The sequence below is a fragment of the Bactrocera dorsalis genome, chromosome 5, assembly GCF_023373825.1.
Source record: "Bactrocera dorsalis isolate Fly_Bdor chromosome 5, ASM2337382v1, whole genome shotgun sequence".
NCBI classification, from domain to species: Eukaryota; Metazoa; Arthropoda; class Insecta; order Diptera; family Tephritidae; genus Bactrocera; species Bactrocera dorsalis.
Genome location: NC_064307.1, coordinates 23,385,753 through 23,408,268, shown reverse-complemented (window position 1 = coordinate 23,408,268; position 22,516 = coordinate 23,385,753). Strand labels below are relative to the sequence as shown.

General features: G+C 34.9%; 1 protein-coding gene across 2 annotated transcripts in view; it reads right to left on the bottom strand.

The window, feature by feature from the left end:
* The window catches only part of LOC105227002 (putative phospholipase B-like lamina ancestor), a 44,592-nt gene that overhangs the window by 18,201 nt on the left and 3,875 nt on the right, over positions 1-22,516 (bottom strand). Inside the window, exon 1 of one of the 2 annotated variants that reach the window (XM_049459514.1) lies at positions 17,223-17,674. The exons of the other annotated variant lie outside the window; for it this stretch is intronic. The gene's annotated coding sequence lies outside the window, so the exon portion shown is untranslated. Of the gene's footprint in view, positions 1-17,222; positions 17,675-22,516 lie in introns of those variants that run through there. 2 annotated transcript variants of the gene reach the window in all.

Genomic DNA, 22,516 nt, shown 5'->3' with positions numbered 1-22,516 from the left:
TATGCACATACAGACATGTACGTATACACACGTACAAGCATGCAAAAAAGTGCAAGTACGCACTCACAAGTTAAAAAATTCTGCCCAGTTATCAGTTTACCGCGCCACTATGTGGGTGAGTGAGGGTGTGTGTGTGTTGATTTAAAGGCTTGCGCGCTTACATATCTACATATTGATTAATTAAAGGCATTTTTTTTGTTCATTCGCGTAATTATTTGCATGTTGGCATAAATTATGGCTACGAGGAAAAGCGTAAGCGGCAATCAATTTTAATTAGAGTAAAATTGAAATTATTTTCAGACAGACATACATACATTAATGTTGATATTTATGATTATAGCTTTCAATCCAGTTTAAAGTAGATTGTCACTGCTGACAACTTAAGCAAAATGCATGACTAACCATTCCAGCTTTGAGATGCAGATTAAACCGATTGTCAACGAAAGTTTTTTTTATACTTGTTGTTGTTCCAGAGGCAGAACATATACCCTTATAATTCTGAGAAACGCTACTGAGTTAATCGCTCTTTACCGGTTATAAAGTCATATCCAACCAGTAATATAAACTCCACTGTCGCAAGAATGAACGAAAGATTCTCAGTATAAGTAGGACAGACGAGTCTTGAAGCATTTTTTTAAGGTTAATTTGTCTTCAACGGGCTCACAAAATCATATTTTATATAAACAAAAGAAAATCAAAGCAGAGTTTTTTATTAAAAAACTTTGGTTATTTCTGATCTTTAGAAACACAGTTTCGAGAAAAATGCGTTTAAAGACGTCGCACAAGTTCTCAAGGCTGCATCTCCGAAACTATTTCTCGGATAAACTTGAAAATTTAGGACAATATTCTGAAGGTTTGTAAAAATTAATACAACAATAAAAAAAATCGATTTTTTGTAAGCCCGTACCCTTAAGATCTATTGGTTGAACAATATTTTTTCATGAGAAATTGATATATTGTGATCAATTTTAACCCATACATGCATCAAAAAGTTAAGAAAACAGAACTCGTCGATTGACATCAGAGGGATAGCTTAAGATCTCAACATCTCTTATGGATCGACTCAACATACTTTGATTAATGTTTTGGGTATGAAGCATGGGAATATTAAAAACATGAATTTTCTGCAGAATCAAAGTCAAGGTCGAACAAGAAATACTTGACAACGTAGATAAAGACCCTGCATTTCTCGAACATATCATTATTGTGGACGATATGTGGGTTTATGGATATGGAATCGAAACTGTTCAACGATCTAGCGAAAGGCGCTATAAAATTGAGCCGAAACCAAAATTCGCTGAAGGCGCTAAAGATCCTGCCAGAAGAGACTTTTAACAAAGTTATGGACATTTTTTTTCAGTTCAGGACAAATTTGTTATGATATATAGGGTTAGTTCGCGGTCAATCAGCACATCTTGATTATAATTAATAAGTAAAAATGTTTGCTTCATCATAACAGGGACTTTTATGATAAGCATGTTCTGGAAAGTAAACAACCGATCAATGTAAAATTAATTTCGACTTTTCTAATTATTTTGGCACTTACCACTTTGTAGACGCACATACACTCAGATGATAAGAACAGAATTAGATCATATGCTTACTAACGGGTGATTTTTTTGAGGTTAGGATTTTCATGCATTAGTATTTGACAGATCACGTGGGATTTCAGACATGGTGTCAAAGAGAAAGATGCTCAGTATGCTTTTGACATTTCATCATGAATAGACTTACTAACGAGCAACGCTTGCAAATCATTGAATTTTATTACCAAAAATCAGTGTTCGGTTCGAAATTTTTTATCGACAAATTTTGTTCAGCGATGAGGCTCATTTCTGGTTGAATGGCTACGTAAATAAGCAAAATTGCCGCATTTGGGGTGAAGAGCAACCAGAAGCCGTTCAAGAACTGCCCATGCATCCCGAAAAATGCACTGTTTGGTGTGGTTTGTACGCTGGTGGAATCATTGGACCGTCTTTTTTCCAAGGAGGCTGTTGGACGCAACGTTACGGTGAATGGCGATCGCTATCGTTCGATGCTAACAAACTTTTTGTTGCCAAAAATGGAAGAACTGAACTTGGTTGACATGTGGTTTCAACAAGATGGCGCTACATGCCACACAGCTCGCGATTCTATGGCCATTTTGAGGGAAAACTTCGGACAACAATTCATCTCAAGAAATGGACCCGTAAGTTGGCCACCAAGATCATGCGATTTAACGCCTTTAGACTATTTTTTGTGGGGCTACGTCAAGTCTAAAGTCTACAGAAATAAGCCAGCAACTATTCCAGCTTTGGAAGACAACATTTCCGAAGAAATTCGGGCTATTCCGGCCGAAATGCTCGAAAAAGTTGCCCAAAATTGGACTTTCCGAATGGACCACCTAAGACGCAGCCGCGGTCAACATTTAAATGAAATTATCTTCAAAAAGTAAATGTCATGAACCAATCTAACGTTTCAAATAAAGAACCGATGAGATTTAAAATTTAATTTAATAAAATTTTATGCGTTTTTTTTTTTAAAAAAGTTATCAAGCTCTTAAAAAATCACCCTTTATAAGTATTATTAATATATCAGTTTTTATTAAAAATTTCGATGTTTGTTTGATTGACAACAGCTATCACCATAATCAATAAAAATACTTAAAAGAAGCTTATATAATTCTGCTGTAGTGATTCATTTTTATATACAGTTGAACTTTCCCAACTCGTATCACCATAAACCACAAAAAAAAACTTCGAGTTAGAGAGACTTCGAGTTATGAAAGGAAATTTGTATGAAACTTAACTTCTGTTGACAATTCAAGAGTTCGAGTAATGGAGAATTTCGAGTTATAGAAAACTTCGACTTATGGATAAATTCGAGTGATAGAAGGTTCGAGTTTCGGAAGTTCAACTGTATATAAATTTTATGTGAATAAAGCAGCTTCATTTAAAAAGAATGTTATGACAAAATAGTTTCGACTTTAAATCATTTCTGCTTTAAGTAAGAAACTACTGCAACTCATAAGATTATGAATTTATTATATTTAATTTAGTCACTTAATTACCCAACCGCTCCATTGACATCATTTAAGTGCTGTCACTTTTATTGCATTGCATTTAAATTCAAATATTTGCACGCCTCATTGAGTAACGCTTATGAAAGAGTACTCAGTCTGCGATTTATTGCTACTACGAAAAATTTACGTTCACACAAATAAACGCGAACTTAGTAACCCTGCAGTGAAAGCGCAAACTAGTTAAGAAAAATACTAGTTTGGAACTGACTCTCCTAACTAAAAACGAACTAGTGAATAAAGAAACAAACGGATGCCATTTTGGTCGGTTCAGTTAATCTCTACTTTTTTTAATGAAAATATGGAAGATTTGAAGAAAATTTAATTTAAAAATGAATCTAGCTTATAAATTGATTAGATACAATTCTATCAATTCTTAACTAGCACTAAACCAAACAGCTTCTGAACAAATGTTGACAATTGACAGCTCGTGGCACCTAAAAAAGTAAAAAAAAAATTCCAGTTGCTTGGTGGAAAAAGGTGATCGCTGACTAGTTGCGCCCCTGTTCACACTAGTTATAAAATCATTCATAACAATTTTTCTCTGCAGTTAATTTAAATACGACCCACGAACAATTAAGACGCCAACATCTTCATAGAGCAGCGCAATAATTACTTCCCACTGCAGCAAAAGTTCCACTTTATTTACACGTGTCAAAAGCTGCTACCAACAACACTGCAGTGTTCCAACTCCAGCGTTTGGTCGAATATGCGAAAGTGCGCTAGTAAATGCAAGTAAATATGCAACAACTACAACAATGTGATAGTTATGCAAGCGCGTGTTGATATCGCGCCACCGAATGCGGCTATCACTTAACTGTACTTGCAGTGAGCAAATATTTGTTGAAATTCTTTAACGTACAATGCAAATATGCGGTAGGTGTACGAGTATGTGTGGTGAGTGCACCGATTTAGAAGTCAACAGCCTAATATAAAGTAGTTCCTATACATATATATGTACATAACTGTATAGTCAAATGCTATATGGAAAGATTTATAAACAGTTGGTTATATATGCCTATGTAAATATAAGCTTTATAAATAACGGTTGACTAAGTTAGCTGTTTATTTTAAGTACCTACGTTCTAATTTATAGTCCTTATCAGAGTTACTAGTTTCACTTAGACTACATTAGCTGAATAGTCGTTAGCTTAACAAGAAATAAAATGTTTTCTGCATGAAAATATGGTTTTATTATTCGAAACAATCTTAATTACAAAATTTCTTATAACGGTCTTCCGAAAATTCGATGCAAAGGTTCTATAATGTGATGTCCAATAGAAAGAATTTTTGAGCAGAAATGAACAGCTTTTTATTACTCCAAAGCTGATTCTAAGTATCTAGTTCAATTTATATGCTCAGGAGCAGTTTTAATTGAGTTTTTTTACTGTTTTTTTTTTCAGAAAATGCAAATCCGCAAGAGGCTATGTTATCTTTCTAAGCCACATTTTCTAAAGATTGCTATAATTGGATGTATTTTGTATATTATTCGGCTAGTTTTAAATTTCAGTGTTGGAAATTTAAGGTAGTGTTTAGGGACGGACGTAAAGAATCACTAGAAATTTAGGGTCCAACAACAAGAGCTACGCCTCCGTTTGCATAACTCCACACGTTCAGGTCAATTTTCGATAACCCGGTGCAGCATTTCGGCTGGAATCTCAACTATAGGCCGCTGAATGTTGTCTTCAAACTCCTCGAGCGTTGCTAGTTGATTGGCGGAGAACTTTGATTTAACATACCCCCAGGGAAAGTGTTATAGAGGCGTTAAAACGCAAGGTCTTGGCGGTCATTTGATTGAATCAATTCTCGAAATTTACGATTCGCCAACCTTTGTTCGGAATGTAATTGCGTCTACTGAACCACACGAGGATTCAACTCACCCTAATAGCGACAATTGAAATTGAAATGTTCCCCATCTGAAAAGATGATTTTTCGCTGAATGTGATTTTGTGAATTTTGGGACCGTTTTCAAGCGTCGTACCAAAGTGAATCGTGACATGGTGTACTGAAAAACCTGACTGCACACACTTATAAAATTTGACACAAATCCGTAAACAAAAATGGCCGCCATGAGCTGTCAAACTCACATCATTCCTATTGCCAGACGCTGTATGTCCAAGTGTATTGACAAAATAAATTTATTTAAAACGACGCTGAGTAGAGGTCTCAAAAGCGACATTAGACAGCAAAGCTGAAAAGCCTGCAGTCATCAAACGCATCATTTTTATTGGCAAGACATGAATGTATGAATATGACGTTGAATCTGACCAACTATTTAGCAATGGCTCTCTAAAAATGGGATGAAACCGGAAAAACCACGTCAAAGTCGGTTAAAATCAAAGTGGTTATTTCCAGTTGGTGGCACTAAAGAATACTGCTTCGCCAACCGTCCCTTCAACAGTCGGGTCTACGTAACCGGAATGGAGCCGGATTTTTATCCGGTCAAAGACTGTCAACTCTTCAGATTTCTGACGCTACAACAACAACAGGTAGTATTTTGCCGTTTTGAGGCTTCTATGTAAAGCAATTCATCGTAAACAACCGTATTCACTACAACAATGGACTGTCACATTCTAACCTGACTGTGAGTGACCTTTTGCAAAACACGAAACGAGAGTCAGCTCAACCACCACATTCGTCAGAAATAGCTCTCTGTGACGTTTTTCTGTTTTCGAGACTGAAAAATCCGCTTGGAGAAACGTGTTATAGCTAGGATTGACCCAATATATATGTAAATCGCCAAACAAACTTTTCGCGTTTAATGAACGACAGCCAAACACAAAGTAGTTGAAATATGAAGATGGAACTTAACACGAACTTAAAAAAAGGTTGAAGCAATCTAGGAAAAAATTCTTATCGATTCTGTTTGCGCATGAAGTTTTTATGAACCTGTCCGCGTCAAATTTGATCCTGACTGTATTAGATGAAAATGTGAATGCGTATTTTTTAAAAGCATAATAAAAAATAATGTTTAGGGAATTTTACGAAAGCGAAACTACCGTTTTCAATTACTGTATACCAGTATTTGCGTACTTAAAAATCAATAGCTTACAATTCTAAATCACAACACCGAAAAATATCCATAAAGCTAGCCTCTATCTAGCATTCCATTTATTAATCGTTTGCTATAAATAGTCACCATAATCAACGGTGGTATTTGAGTAATTAAAAAAAAATCGCAATTAAATAATGATTTCACTTTAATGATTTCGTTTTTTCACTGTGTTCATGCGATGCGCTGCACTTTCGCAATAATTATCGCTGAAATATTATATAAAAGCTGAGAATTTAAAAATCCCATTGTCACTGATAATTAGAATTAATCACTGTAAAATAATATACGTACATATGTACAGCTACGAATAAACAAATGCAAGTGACAATGTGTTCACACAACTACTAAACAAAATAGTCTGCACCGTAATTAGTAGTGACAGATTATTAGCTGTCAACAAGCACTAAAATGGCAAATAACTGCATGCACTGCATAGATAATGCTGAACAAATAAATTGTGATTAAGTGGAAGAGCATTTAAATACCTTTTCGAAAAAAGCAGTAATAATGAAATGATTTTTTATTTTTTAATAAATCGAAATAATAAATTTCAATTAAATATTTGATTTTTTTTTTGTTTTCGAAAATATTATTTTTATACCACTTTTTAGTTATGTCGATTTTTGCATGAAAATTCACTTTAAATTTATTGAAAATTTTTTCAAATTTTTTATCTAATTTTTTTTTTAATTATTTATATATTTTTTTCTCGCACTTTTCCGCCGTTACTTTGCTGAGTTTCAAACGCCCGCGTCTCAAACACAAATATTCGATATTTATTTACGATTTATTTAATGCCTTTGCGTTTCGGAATTTTCTTTTGGCACGACCACGAACCGATCGGTGCAGCTAATCGGTCAGGACTGTGCGCCACAAAAGACTGTGCGGTTCCTTTATCCAATCGATCAAGCACTCAAAAAGATAGAGCACCCAAATAAAACCGAGAAGCAAGCAGAGCAAAAACAAAAAAAAAATCAACAATATTAAGAATTAAGTTAAAATAAAATTACACGAAAGTACGAATATACTATATGCTTGTTTATAAGCGCTTCCGTAACTACACTCATGAGCATAATTTTTGGTTGCCAATTTTGGGCCAACACACTTGTCGGCGATCTCATTCGCATAGACAGATAGTAGCGGTACATACACTTTCAGTTTTGAACTTGGCCGACAAAGCGAAGAGCATTATCGGCCGCCAAGTGCACTCACATACATACAAACATTTTTATATACATATATAAACATTTTTTTTCTGTTATTAATTCTTGGTGAGTAAATAAAAATTTCTCGGTCGGCGCCCGCGAAAACTTAAAATGCAAACTGTTACGTATGAATTTTATTTTATTCCATATAAGTTCATATATTTATGGCTATGTATATATGCGTGTACATACATACATACATATGTATGTATCTGTCTAAATGAGCTTCTGGCGGAAATCGGCGCACTTGTGGCATTTATTAATTTCACTAATTTCTCGTGCATTATGATTTTCGTTTTTGATTGGCACGTTTATGATAAAACTTTTACGTTTTCTTAAGTTTTTGCTATATTTAAATAAACTAGCGGAATTTCGGAACAAATTTGAACATTTATAAGCTTCGTTATTAATTGAAAATTGTCTGTAAATAATGGAGGCATTGATCTCTTGTAAACCAAATAGACTTGGCATTTGAAAAATCTTTCGTTTGTTTTTCAAATATTTTAAAGTTTTCAATATTTTAATGTAATCATTATCTATTTTTAATACTTTTCGCTTTATTTGGAATTATTTTCCTGAATGCGTTCATATTTATTTTTATTATAATACAGACAAATTTATTGATTTCTGAGACAAAATAAAGCGTGCTTTTCTCACCGAACTAAAATCGCCTCACAAAATATTTACACGTCATTTTATTAAAATAATTGTAATATTCGGTATAAAGTTCAAATCAAAGAGTTTTGAAGTGAAATATGTAAAGCATGAACGGCCCCAGAACACCTATTAGCAGGAAAAGATTAAGTGGACATCTTTCATATCATCAAGAAAAAAATCTTTAAGATAGAGTAACTATAGATATTCTCGCCATGAACTCTTTGGTTGATGTTGTTGAATCACTGTAAATGGCGCCCATTGCTTGTCTGAAGTGAGTTGCGTTCGAAGTCTAGTTGACGTATTGTCTTATGTCGTCGACATAGTTGAGATATGACCTCCTGATGCTCCTAGGAGGCGGTTCCGCTCCAAGCAGGTGACTGCAGGGATGATTTCTGCGAAAGCACCCCAGTAAAAACTGCTTAGAGAGGAGTTCATTATGCTCCTTAACTGGGAGCATACGGGCCTCACTATGCAGGTGTTCGATGGGAGACATCAAGAAGCATTCTGTCACTGCAGTCCGGAGGGCAGTGTTCTGACATAATTGCAGCTTCCTGTGACGATCGCGCAAGGTTCTCAGCTTCTATATTTTTCACCAGAAAGGCCATAGAGAAGCAGCTCATAGCAAATAAGTCTCTACCGATCCGATCAAACACATAGCATAACCGTCCTGACCGTCATTTCAGGTTTGGCCACCGTTTTAGCCGACTCACCTTCACTTAACCTTGTTATAACGGGTGATTTTTTTGAGGTTAGGATTTTCATGCATTAGTATTTGACAGATCACGTGGGATTTCAGACATGGTGTCAAAGAGAAAGATGCTCAGTATGCTTTGACATTTCATCATGAATAGACTTACTAACGAGCAACGCTTGCAAATCATTGAATTTTATTACCAAAATCAGTGTTCGGTTCGAAATGTGTTTCGCGCGCGTGTTTTGTTCAGCGATGAGGCTCATTTCTGGTTGAATGGCTACGTAAATAAGCAAAATTGCCGCATTTGGGGTGAAGAGCAACCAGAAGCCGTTCAAGAACTGCCCATGCATCCCGAAAAATGCACTGTTTGGTGTGGTTTGTACGCTGGTGGAATCATTGGACCGTATTTTTTCAAAGATGCTGTTGGACGCAACGTTACGGTGAATGGCGATCGCTATCGTTCGATGCTAACAAACTTTTTGTTGCCAAAAATGGAAGAACTGAACTTGGTTGACATGTGGTTTCAACAAGATGGCGCTACATGCCACACAGCTCGCGATTCTATGGCCATTTTGAGGGAAAACTTCGGACAACAATTCATCTCAAGAAATGGACCCGTAAGTTGGCCACCAAGATCATGCGATTTAACGCCTTTAGACTATTTTTTGTGGGGCTACGTCAAGTCTAAAGTCTACAGAAATAAGCCAGCAACTATTCCAGCTTTGGAAGACAACATTTCCGAAGAAATTCGGGCTATTCCGGCCGAAATGCTCGAAAAAGTTGCCCAAAATTGGACTTTCCGAATGGACCACCTAAGACGCAGCCGCGGTCAACATTTAAATGAAATTATCTTCAAAAAGTAAATGTCATGAACCAACCTAACGTTTCAAATAAAGAACCGATGAGATTTTGCAAATTTTATGCGTTTTTTTTTTTAAAAAAGTTATCAAGCTCTTAAAAAATCACCCTTTATATAGTGACCCACATTTGGCCGATTGACACTTGTTGCGATTCAGCAGAAATTCGAAGATGAAAAATATAGCTTTAAGGATTTTTGCGTTAACTGTTCTATATATCGAGCTTAGTTCTGTATCCAGCCTCATTTAAACGGCTTCAAATGGATTTTGGTGCAATATTGAACCTCTGTTAACAGTGCATATAGGATTTAACAAATAAATTAGCTGACCCATAAGATTGGATGTTACATTATGAGATCCATGAACACTGTTTACGTTTTCAAAATTATTCAAATGGACTCGCGAGAAATATCGAGCTCTCTAACCATCTCTCTAACACTTGCCTGTCGATTTTCCAACACCATGTCCTTCACTTTTTTAATATTTTCGTCAGTTAAAGAGTTCGATGGTCGTCCAGAACGAGGCAAGTCTTCAACGATCTCTCGATCGTCTTTATTTCGATAAAAATGAGTCACCGTAAGCCTTTTCCAACATTCGCCACGATTCCACACACGTAACTACTGGGGTGTACCGACTTAAGCAACTGCTGTAAGCGAATTGGTTAACAGATCGCGCTCATATTTGTCATACATAGTAATTAGGGACAGTCTGATTTTCACTAATCAAAAGAAAATTAAAGTAGGCTTGACTTTCGTCTGATTTCGGTCATTTTTAGGATATAACTCTAAAATTGGTCGAACAGTTTATAATATTTAATCAAAAGAGAGAAGTTTCAGATATTTTTCGTTGGATAGTAGTTATAATAACTGCATCCGGTCGGTTTGGTTATTTCCTCGATTTTTCAAATAACATGAATAATGAAATTTTGACTCGTTTTTCTGCCAAATAAAAATTTATTAATCTTGAGACTAATATCAGTTAACAACTTAAATGTATAGGTTATATGGATAAAGCAATATCCTTACTATCTATTTCCACTAATGCGCTTAGCCTTAATTTCGCAATCTTACTCACCGCTACTTGATTTAGATACAAGCAAGATCGTGTGGCGGAAATTCGTTTATCTAGCTAATTCTTCAAGAAATACAAATTGCTAATACACATCAATAAATTTAGGCAAATTGTTAGGCATACATCAACTTCAGTCTTACTTTGAGTCACACATCAATCAATTTCGCGCTGAAATAAACCACCTGTTCGATTAGATTGACTACGAGAAATATTTCCTTAAATCTAATTGCTACAATAGCATTATGTCCAAAGCACATTAAACCGTTATATGAGCTCATAAAAATATGATTGATGGTGATTCCACCTAATTCCGCACGTGAAGTGAACTATGATGCATAGGTGCACACGTCAGGTAGGTGAGGAATTGTGCCAAAGTGATTAGTAAGTAGTAGCAAATTTTTTTCAAAAACTATCTGAGGATCTGGCGAATATTTGAAAATTCTTATACTGACGTTCAAGTGCTTTTGAATAGTAGTTTTTGCTGCATTGTGCACACTTAGGTGCTTCTAAGAAATGTGGCAATTAAATGAATGCATATGGCTGTGTATGTGTATGTGCACATGTGTAGATATGTAACCACATATGGCAAATTTATATGACATGATGTCAATTGGTGTATTTAAATTAAATGTAAGCAGTTCACATGAATGAAATAAGTAATATAAAATATTTTATGAGCAATAAATATATACATACGAAAATGTATGTATATGAATATGAGCAAAATAAAAATCAAATAAGAAAAAAGTGAAATTCGACTGCACCCAAGCAATAATATTATACCCTTCACAGGTGCATTTCTTATAGCATAAAAGGGTATAAAAAGATCTTCATGATTTTGATAGGCCAGTTTGTATGACAGCAATACATACATATGCTTTATTGACCTGATCTGACCTAGTATACTTATGTTCGACGAATGAAGGGTTGCCTTGGACAATAAACCATGGACAATTTTGTGAAGATATCCTGTCAAACAAAAAAATGTTGATTTTGATCTATACTTTGTAGCGCAGCCATATGCTATAGCGACAAATAAGCAGCTTCTTGAGAAGTAAAGGACGTCCGCAAAATTTCAGATCGATATCGCAAAAATTGAGGGACTGGTTCGCTTCGTGGCAAACTTAATATCACATGTTCGGGGTATAACAATATAAACAGAAAACCCACAATGTAGGTAATTAAAAATCTTATAAAATCGTGTGTATATTTTTAAATTGGAATATTCCAACGTGAGCGCAAGCAGCAGAACCACAGTTATTTACTTAATGAACTGACGTGACGTTGGCTGCTGATTGATTTCGTTACAAGCGGATTGCTTGATCTTTGATGGATAGCAATGAAAGCAGAACTCAATGAAAATGAAAGTGTTTTTTTTTTTGTTTTGGTTTATTATATAAAGCGTGATCCATTTCCTTACTTTTTTAAAGAAAATAACACAGAAAATTAAAATTTTATTAAAAATCTTTATTATCATTTGAAAAAACATTCATTGGCATATAATTTTTGAAGATTATCTCTTTCAAAAGTTGGTCGCCGATAGGTCTCAGATGATTCATCTCTTGGGTTCAACTTTCGATTACTCTTTCGAGCATTTCGACTGGTAAATGGCGAAAGACACGCGCAATGTTTTGAACATATTTACAAGACAACCCATAGCAAAAACTTTTTTAACGGTGCGCTATAACATGATTTGGTGGACCTCAATCGACCGCCCAAAAACGTGAAATTATCTGCTCACCGAAGCGTTCTCTCAATAAATCCACTGATTGATGCGATGAGACCACGAGCTTCACTTTCAGGCATCAAATAGTCGGTTATCATGGCGTGATAACGATAGCCATTAACGGTTACCTTCTCACCGGCTTAATTTTTGAAGAAATATGGATCGATGATTCCACCGGCCCACAAATCACACAAAACCATTGTTTTTTCTGGCTGAAAAGCAGATTTGAATCTCTTCAGGTTGCTCTTCGTTCCAAATGCGGCAATTTTGCTTGTTTACATATTCATAGAGAGATGGACATCATTGCTGAATAAAATTTAGCTTGGAAACGTCGGATCTTCTTTAAACTTTGAGCGAAGCGATGTCGCTTGGGAAAGTCGAGCGGCTTCGGCCATTTCGTGATATAACATGTTCACCAAACTTGGTTTTCAATAAATTGATTGTGACATTCGCTGTGTGGCTTGTGATTTTCAGGAAGCAGTGGTGACACATGGAGTATGTGTGAATTGCTGCCTGACCAATCACGCATATTTTGCTTATCAACGAAGCCATTAAGACAGAAATGAGCCTCTTCGCTGACGAAAATTTTTCGATTGATTTATACGACGATTCTGGTGGTCAAGGGACTTCAGTTCTTACGTCAATTTGATCTTGTAAGAATGTAGGCCAAGTTCTTTTCGCAAAATTCGCCACAACGACATCACCGGGATTCTTAACGCTTGAGAACGACGTGTGAGAGACTGATTTGGATATTCCCCAATTGATGCGCTAGCGGCAGCAATCTTCTCGACACTACGGACAATTCTTTGTCTCAATGACACGGGAATATTTTGTACCATGCCTGTGGATTCCAATTTTTCCACTAGATGCTTAATTGTTCTGATAGGACGATTAAGATGACCATAAATTGGACGTAGCGGTCTTAAAGTTGAGGCCATTGACATGTCATTTCGCATTTCGACTCGTTGTTGGATCGTATATCTTTTCTTGATGAAATACTCAACCTTACTGAAGAGCAACGTCGAAAGAGAAAAAATACTAGAATTCTGTGGGTGATGTTCCGCTTTGAAAACGATAATTAAACATCGGTTAATATCGCATAACTATTTTTTCACATACATACATTGTACTTGTATATTTTCACCTCATAAAATAGGGTCATGGGTCTTAGATTACTTCCGCCGCAATTTCTTGCTTCAATAACTCATATTCGTACTTTTTATTTCATTTAATTTGTATTATTTATGTTTGCATAAGTAAAGCGGTAGTACAAATGTGTAAACAATTCAATCAATATGTGTTTATCTACATATGTATTTGTACATATATTTATATGTACATATCTACAATATATTGAGGCGTTATGTATATGCAGCTATCCAAAAAAAGATTTGAGTAGTGATACAAAAATATTAAATTGAGTCCCGATCCCGAACATCGTAATCAAGTATTATTAATTGAGACAACTTCCAGGAACTTTCTGTAAAAAGTTGAAAGAACTCACACTAATAAATACATATAATAAAGGTTGAGAGCATCTAGGAACAAATTTTTGTTGATTCAGTTTCAGTCCGAGTCAAATTTGATCACACTGTTTACCAGTTGTTTGTCGATGCGCTACTCCTCAAGGTTTATCATTTTAAAGACAGCTAGCGAGTGTCTTTATATTAGCCCTCAATATTTTATATTTTGCAGATATCTTAAGTGATACCGTGCAAACGATAAAAGTAGAAGACATCATGACAGAAATTAACCGCGAAGACCACAAATTAAAACGGGGATCTACCAAATACTTCAGCTGTCTCCAAATAAAATCACCTGTTTGCGGTCTTTGGGGCATTTCATAAACCCGAAATTATTTACAAAAACTTTCCATTTCATATTTCGGTATTATACGTACTATATACTAACCGATATACACTTGTACAGTCTATTGACAGCTTGATGGGTAAATTGAATTGTTTACACAGAGAGTCAAAGAAAAACAGAAACAAAGCGCTCGTGATGCCTTTGTAGCAAACAAATTTACAATATAGACATACATGTGTACATTTGATAGCAAATATTATAAACAAAACGGTAACACTACTTGTACAATTTGAAACAAAACTGCCAATAAAAATAAAGTTCATAGAAACTACAAGTCATTCCCACAGCCATTTAAACGAAATTAACAACAAAACGAATGATGTTGCTTTGATTTGTTGATAAATTGCGTCTTAATGATGAGAATCGACTTCTTTTATAGAGGAAATTTTGGCTGATGGTCCTGTGCACAAAAACCTATGGGTATAGCTGATAGTTTTGAAAAATGAACCCATATGCCACACTCTAAAATCATAAAACATGAGATCGTTAAGTGATATTTTGTATAATTTTCCCCCATACCTTCCGCAAGACCTACCTCTTAGGCAGGTGAAGCTTAAACTACCACATTTGGACCTATTTGTGTTACATGGAGATATGGCATAACTTCTAACTAGCCCGTTAGGTAATAATTTCATTAATAGGAGCGGTGCTTTATTGATTTTGAACTAGAAAATATATAAATTAATCGCTGAACTGCTTTGTTGACTTAGTTTTTAGTTTACAAGTAGGGTCATTATGGCCTTACGATTGTGCAAATTTTTCAGCAGACTCATTATAACACAAAATTATTGTTCTTTATCAGGTTCCAAATCCCTTTTTGATCTGTATCTTTCAAGATAATGTTATTGTCGAATCTTATCTAAATTTTACTTCCAATTTTAGCAGACTTTTTTCCAGAGAAGCCTCAGAACTCGGATTTAATTTTTTGAAGGTCTCCAAAACACTTTGAAAAGGTTGAAAAGTTTTTTTCTTCAATTATGTAACTAGGCCTAGGTAGATCGGTAGAAAGATGGATGTCTGATGACGTATCTATTCCTTTGGGAGGCTCATTATGAAAACACCGGGACTAAAATCCCTGCACTATATTATGCCCTTTCTAAACCAGAACGTGCTCCTGATGAAGTTGATCAATACAAAAGTTTTATATATGGAACTTCCGAGACACCCACAAGAAAATCTCGACCGATACGATTCTTTTCCCATACAAAGTCTTGCATTCACATAGGAGATATTCTAAAGTCTCTTCTTCTTCTATCGCCTTACAGCCCTTACAATAGTCTTTCTGTAATATTCTCAATCTCCCAATATGACAATGGTTTGTTAGCATCCTTACTAGATTTCTTTTGTCATTACTTTTGCGGCCCATATTCTATACATGCCAGACCAATCCTAGAATTAATTTGTTGATTATTATATTTCTGATTTCAACACGATTTGTACGTTTTCCTTAACTCCCTATTGTGTTCCATTATTTCTATCGAACACTGTTCTTTCTTTGTAGTAGTTTCTTATTCTCACAAATGTCTAAAATCGGCGGTAAAGAACAATTTTTTAATCCACTCTCTCTCTTCCCAAGAACTTCTAAATAAAGGTATGCCACGATCAAAATCCATTTATGTAGCTAACACATACTTATATAACGGGTGATTTTTTGAGGTTAGGACTTTCATGCATTAGTATTTGACAGATCACGTGGGATTTCAGACATGGTGTCAAAGAGAAAGATGCTCAGTATGCTTTGACATTTCATCATGAATAGACTTACTAACGAGCAACGCTTGCAAATCATTGAATTTTATTACCAAAATCAGTGTTCGGTTCGAAATGTGTTTCGCGCTTTAATTTTGTTCAGCGATGAGGCTCATTTCTGGTTGAATGGCTACGTAAATAAGCAAAATTGCCGCATTTGGGGTGAAGAGCAACCAGAAGCCGTTCAAGAACTGCCCATGCATCCCGAAAAATGCACTGTTTGGTGTGGTTTGTACGCTGGTGGAATCATTGGACCGTATTTTTTCAAAGATGCTGTTGGACGCAACGTTACGGTGAATGGCGATCGCTATCGTTCGATGCTAACAAACTTTTTGTTGCCAAAAATGGAAGAACTGAACTTGGTTGACATGTGGTTTCAACAAGATGGCGCTACATGCCACACAGCTCGCGATTCTATGACCATTTTGAGGGAAAACTTCGGACAACAATTCATCTCAAGAAATGGACCCGTAAGTTGGCCACCAAGATCATGCGATTTAACGCCTTTAGACTATTTTTTGTGGGGCTACGTCAAGTCTAAAGTCTACAGAAATAAGCCAGCAACTATTCCAGCTTTGGAAGACAACATTTCCGAAGAAATTCGGGCTATTCCGGCCGAAATGCTCGAAAAAGTTGCCCAAAATTGGACTTTTTTTGTAGTAATTTCTTATTCCCACAATTGTTGACGGTATAGAAAAAAATTTTAATCCACTCTCTCTCTTCCCAAGAACTTCTAAATAAAGGTATGCCACGATCAAAAACCATTTAGCTAACACATACATACATACATACATATGTTTGTAGATACGTACACAATTTTTTCCCCCACTACATGGACTCTGCAAGCGCTTATAGAAGGACAATTACCGCCAGGATATTGACCTCAAAAATACTTGTTATTCGTTCTACTCTACAATGACCTTTTGTCTCTTTTGGTTTGTCTCCCCTCTTTGGGAGCATTGTACTGCTGTGCCTGTTCTTTTTTAATTTTTTTTCTTTCTACCTTGGATTTGTTCTTTTTATAGTTTCAACCACTAGACATGTGCAGAGATCGGAAATATCTTTTTACTTTGCTGCTTCTTCGTCTGTACCTGTAGTGGAATGCGTTGTACTTGGTCTTGCAGACGCTTGACAACAGCGATTCGCAGACAACTCACAGACATTTAACGATCGCAGCACAGGTACTCGCATTTTTTATAGTTTTGATTGTTGGAATATGTGTCAATACGGTTAGTGATGAGAAATTTTATTCGCAATAATTTCAGATATAAATTCATTTACCTCAAAAATCTGGATATATGATAACTGGTATCTCTAAATGCTAACTGAACAAGGAATAGGGCTTTCACGAGTTAAAAACTTTTTAAAACATTTGTATTTAGACAAAAGGAAAGTGCTTTGGGTTCTCACAATGTCACAAATTATCAGAAAGTCCAGCATTAGTCTAGTTTCTTAAACACTTTCACAAAAATCGTAACTGAGGATCACTAATCCTTCTGCAATTTTTTTCGAGATTTTGTATCAAAAATTTAATACTCTAATTCACTTTCAATTACTTTTTTCTTTTACTAATTTCTTTAATTTTAAGCTTCCATTTAATTAATTACATTATCAAATTTCAGATTTATTAAATAGAATATAAGATTCTTAACGGTAATCGATTATTTTACGCATTTGAAAATCAAAAATCGCCTTTTTCCGACTTTCTTTCTCTCAGTCCTCACGCTGAATTTATACTAAAAGATCTTTAACCGACCGATCAGCATCACGATCATCTCGGTTTTCTTCTTAGTATCTTTTTTTCTGCAAATTCTTAGAATATTATCAGCAGATAATCAGATATCATCTGCGTAAGCACCGTTAGCCAAGATTTTTATTTTGATAATTTTCTGATCTCTTGCGTATTTTAAAAGAAAAATATTAGCATTCTAAATAACAAACAAGAGATTCACTATCATTATGATCTTCATAACCATCATATATTCATCAAACAAAGTATATAGCAGAAGTGCTAGATATTAGGGTTAACTAAAGAAATTAATAAAAAAAAAATATTTGATGCATATAGCAAATTTTATTGTAATAGGTACTGACTTTATTTGTCTAATTATTCATCTGTAAAAAGAAAAACTATATAGGAATTATATAACTCCATTATATAGTAAAGGAACGTCAAATCTGCGTCAGGAGACTTACATTAATTAGACTTACTAAAAATTTTTGCAAAAAATGCTGACCCTAATAAATAAATACATATATACATTGTGTCAAAAAAGCACTCGGAAATTGTAATTAAATTCCCCGTCTAAATGATATTCCAAACAATTGTATTTTACTAAGGTGGTAGGACTGTCCTTAATTACTATGCCAAAATGAACGCTATCTGTCAACAGTTTGTTTACAGCAGCTGTTACACCTCGGTAGTCGAACAAAGAATTTGTCTCAAATTTTGTATTTCTAACCAAATTCGGTGTATGGAATCATTGCGAATGTTGGAAAAGGCGTACGTGATTCTCTCGATGAAAATGTATTACGTTCTGAACATCCTTCGATCTCTTCAACTGACGAAAATGTTAAAAAAGTGAAAGATATGGTGTTTGAAAATAGTCAGGCGAAAGTAAAGAGATCAGCAGGTGGAGTAAGAGAGCTCGACACCTCTCCCGAGTCCGTTCGAATGATTTTGGTGGATATTTTGGGTAAGAAACGCGTTCTTGTTCGACTCATCCCTATAGAGCTAAATAAATTTCAAAAGGAGTACCATGAACGGGCCTCTTTGGGCATGCTTCATTGTGCGAATTCTGAGCCCACATTCATGGAGAGCATTATAACGGCCGATAAGACATGGACTTTGACATGCAAACAAGCCAACAGCCATCGCAATGAAGAGAAAAAACCACGCCAAAGTTGCCCTGAAATCAAGGTGATGCTTATTGTTTTTTTTTTTTCTTCAATATTCGTAGTTTGGTGCATCATGAACTTGTTCCGGAGGGACAGAGAGTCAACAAGGACTTCTATTTGGCTGTATTGAGGCGTTTACGTGAGAACATTCGTTGAAAACGGCCGGAATTGTGGAAGAACAATTCATGGATTTCACACAATGATATTGCACCATCACATCGAGCCACGATTGTGACCGAATTTAGAACCATAAGGGCAATGAGTACCATCGATCAACCACCGTATTCACCAGATTTGGCTAAGTGCGATTTTTTCTTATTCCCGAAACTGAAACTGCCGTGGAACCCGTTTTTAGTCGATCGAAAAAAATAGAACAAAATTCGCTGATGGAGCTGAAGACCATCCCAAAAATTGTTGAACATCGTTGACATAAATGTATTTCATCTGATGGGGATTACTTTGAGGGCGACAAAGTAAATATGGATGAATAATTAAATATTTTGCGTTTTATTTTTAATTTCCGGGTACTTTTTCCACAGTGTTTGTACATGATTTAAGCAAATGCTGATAAGAAATTATAATCATAATCTGTGTTAATTTGCGATTTGTTTGTATGATACATATTTGTTTATATTCAAGTGGATCGGCAGACAGTGACGAACAGATTGTACAACTAAAGACGGAATTTCATTTCTGTCCCATATTCTACGGCCACCTGAATTTTCGATGTCTAAATAATCATCACCACAAGTGGGCTATAACCGCGTAAGCGGTGTCTACGTCAATAAAGAGGAAGAAGAATAATCTTCAGATATGAGATTTTGTTACAAAAGAAGAGAGTTTAGTAATAATGAACCCGAGTTTAGAATGAATTTGGACAGATAAAAAAAATAGAAAGGAAGTTTTATAGAGAGGTCTGTACTTTTTGACACCTAAAAATTACAGCAGAATAGTTAAATTATCACTCAATCAGGGACCGTAACTCTTATGACTTTTATCGAAAAAATCAAAAAATAAGAGTTATTTTTGATTTTTATATATTTAGATCAAAAATAAGAGTTATTTTTGATTTTTATATATTTAGATCAAAAATAAAAGTTATATTTGATTTTTATTTTTTATATCAAAAAATAAGAGTTATTTTTGATTTTTATTTTTTTTTATCAGTAATAAAAATCAATTCAAAATTTTTATTTATTTATTTTTTGCTGTTATTATAACCGTACACCTTAGTTTTACTTTAAAGCTTAACAGAGATTAAGAAACATATTATGTCACAAATTTTGAATTGATTTTTATTATTGATTTAAAAATATAAAAATCAAAAATAATCCTTATTTTTTGATCTAAAAAAATAAAAATCAAAAATAACTTTTATTTTTGATCTAAAAAAATAAAAATCAAAAATAACTTTTATTTTTGATCTAAATATATAAAAATCAAAATTTAAAAATCATACAATATTTCGCATATAGTTCACCTAAAAATCATGATGGTGTAATCAAAACTTTTCTACGATGTTCCTTTATGTATGATTTTTTTTATTAAAAATTGTAAAATAACTCTTATTTCCGGTCCCTGCACTCAATGTATAGCTTTTATAAAATGTTTAGAGCCTGGTTTATATGAAAAAAATATTAAAATTATAGAACTTTCCTATTTTCCAAGGATTTTCAATGAGGGTCAAGAGCTGAAAGAATTTTTATTGAAAGAAACTGAAGAGAAAAGGCTCAAACGACTCAAAATTTGATTACTAAAAGAGAACTAATGAAATAAAAAGCACACAGAGAAGCATTTACATACTTATACAATATCTGGTATGTCAGAATAGAGTGTAGTGTGAAGTAATAGTTACGTCTCCTACCGCTTTCAATTTTAATCTTAGTTTATTTATATATAACTTGGTTGTAACAACTACTTCAACATTCTTCAAGACACCTCAATCAAGTAGCTTCACATTTGCTATCTTATCAGTTCTTAAAACTTATGTATATTATCAGCGTGTGGATCTCAATGAACTACTGGTAACCCGTGGAAAAAGTAATCACACTTGTTGTGCTTAATACCTTTCAAGTGTCTGTCTGAGAGCTTTACTGATATTTCCATGGCATGATGGCTAAAATGTAAGAGTTGGTAACTAGTGATTTTAGTGCGAGAAAATTAAAATATTTTCAAGGTGTTTTGTGATAAATAAGTAAGCGAATTTTTGCTGTCATTATTTTGTACTGCATAAAAAGTATATCATGCGAGATATTTGTTAATCTTATTGATATATTTGATATTGGAAAACAAAATGTTCCGAAAGATACATTTCAGCTTTGGATCCAAGATAATAATGACAGAAATCAAGCAGTAGCTCTCATAAAATACGGAGCACAGTTAGTAAACTTAACTAAGCAGTTGAGCCTTTCGGGAATATACATAGTATATATCCTCTAATTTGTATCCCATTTGAATATGCAGATATTGCCATACTAGACGGTCTTCAAAGAATAGTTAGCGATCATCTATCGTCATATTGCTTTTCGTCAAAGAGTCTAAGGCGAGTTTTCACCCGATTTATTCATTCTAAGCACAAATATACACCGTTATAAGAGGCCGCAGCCCCTTTTAGAATCTTGTCCAGGGCGCAGTACGCATATAAGAAAGGCTGATCAGTACAGACTGCCTGCCATACACTGGTATTTAATATCGAAAGGGCTCTTGTATATAAGGAATAAACTCTTAAAGCATTCCTGGACATTTCTGGAGCGTTCACCAACGTCTCTACGGAATCTATTTTGTACAGAATTCAGTCAATACGCTGAATCAGAAGTCTATAGACCTCTAGACAGATAAAAGCAGATTGGAACATTGCTAAAATTAAAGGAAGTCTGTAGAGGTAATCCCCAAGCTGGAGTGCTATCTCCGCTTCCATAGACATAAGTGGAGTGCTAAGAAACTTGGAAGGCAAAGCCCCTAAGATAATGGTACATGCGGACAAAATTGCCATCTTAATAACGGGTAGGTGTCTACAGACCAGAGTCTAAGGTTGTACCCGGAGAAAGCGGATCATAAAAAAGCACAAAATTCTTCTATGGAGGTTTCCTTCTTTATATGGGGCACAACTCTCTCTCTTAAACACCGCGCCAAGTACCTTGGGGTAGTCTAGGACAACAAACTGCTGTGGAAGCACAACGTGGAAGAAAGAGTGAGAAAAGCCAGCAATGCTTTATATGAGTGTAGGTAGATGCTCGGCACAACCTGGGGCATTTCTCCCTCTCTCTTGTACTGTTGCTACAGTGCTACAGTGAAACAAAAAATAATAATATTTAGTACTATAGTGGCAACACCCCACCATTTCTACAACTTTTCGGGGATTCCCAAAGTTTGGATTATTCAAAAATATATTTATTTACAGTTATGCAGACTTACATTTAGGGTGTCACTTAAGCATAATATTAATCTTGGTAAATAGCAGATTTCGGAAGAAATCGTGTAAAAGCAAGTCGACATAAATATGAAAACAGTTTGGCAAAAAGAAAAATAAACAAATGAACTGAATAAGCTTAAGTGGAGCTTTTACGTCAGTATTTATGACTGTAAATATGTGTAAATATGTGTACATGCTCCACTCCAGCGTATTGGCATACTCAATTAAGCGACCAATTTAACAAATTAAAGCGTCTGTATTTTAT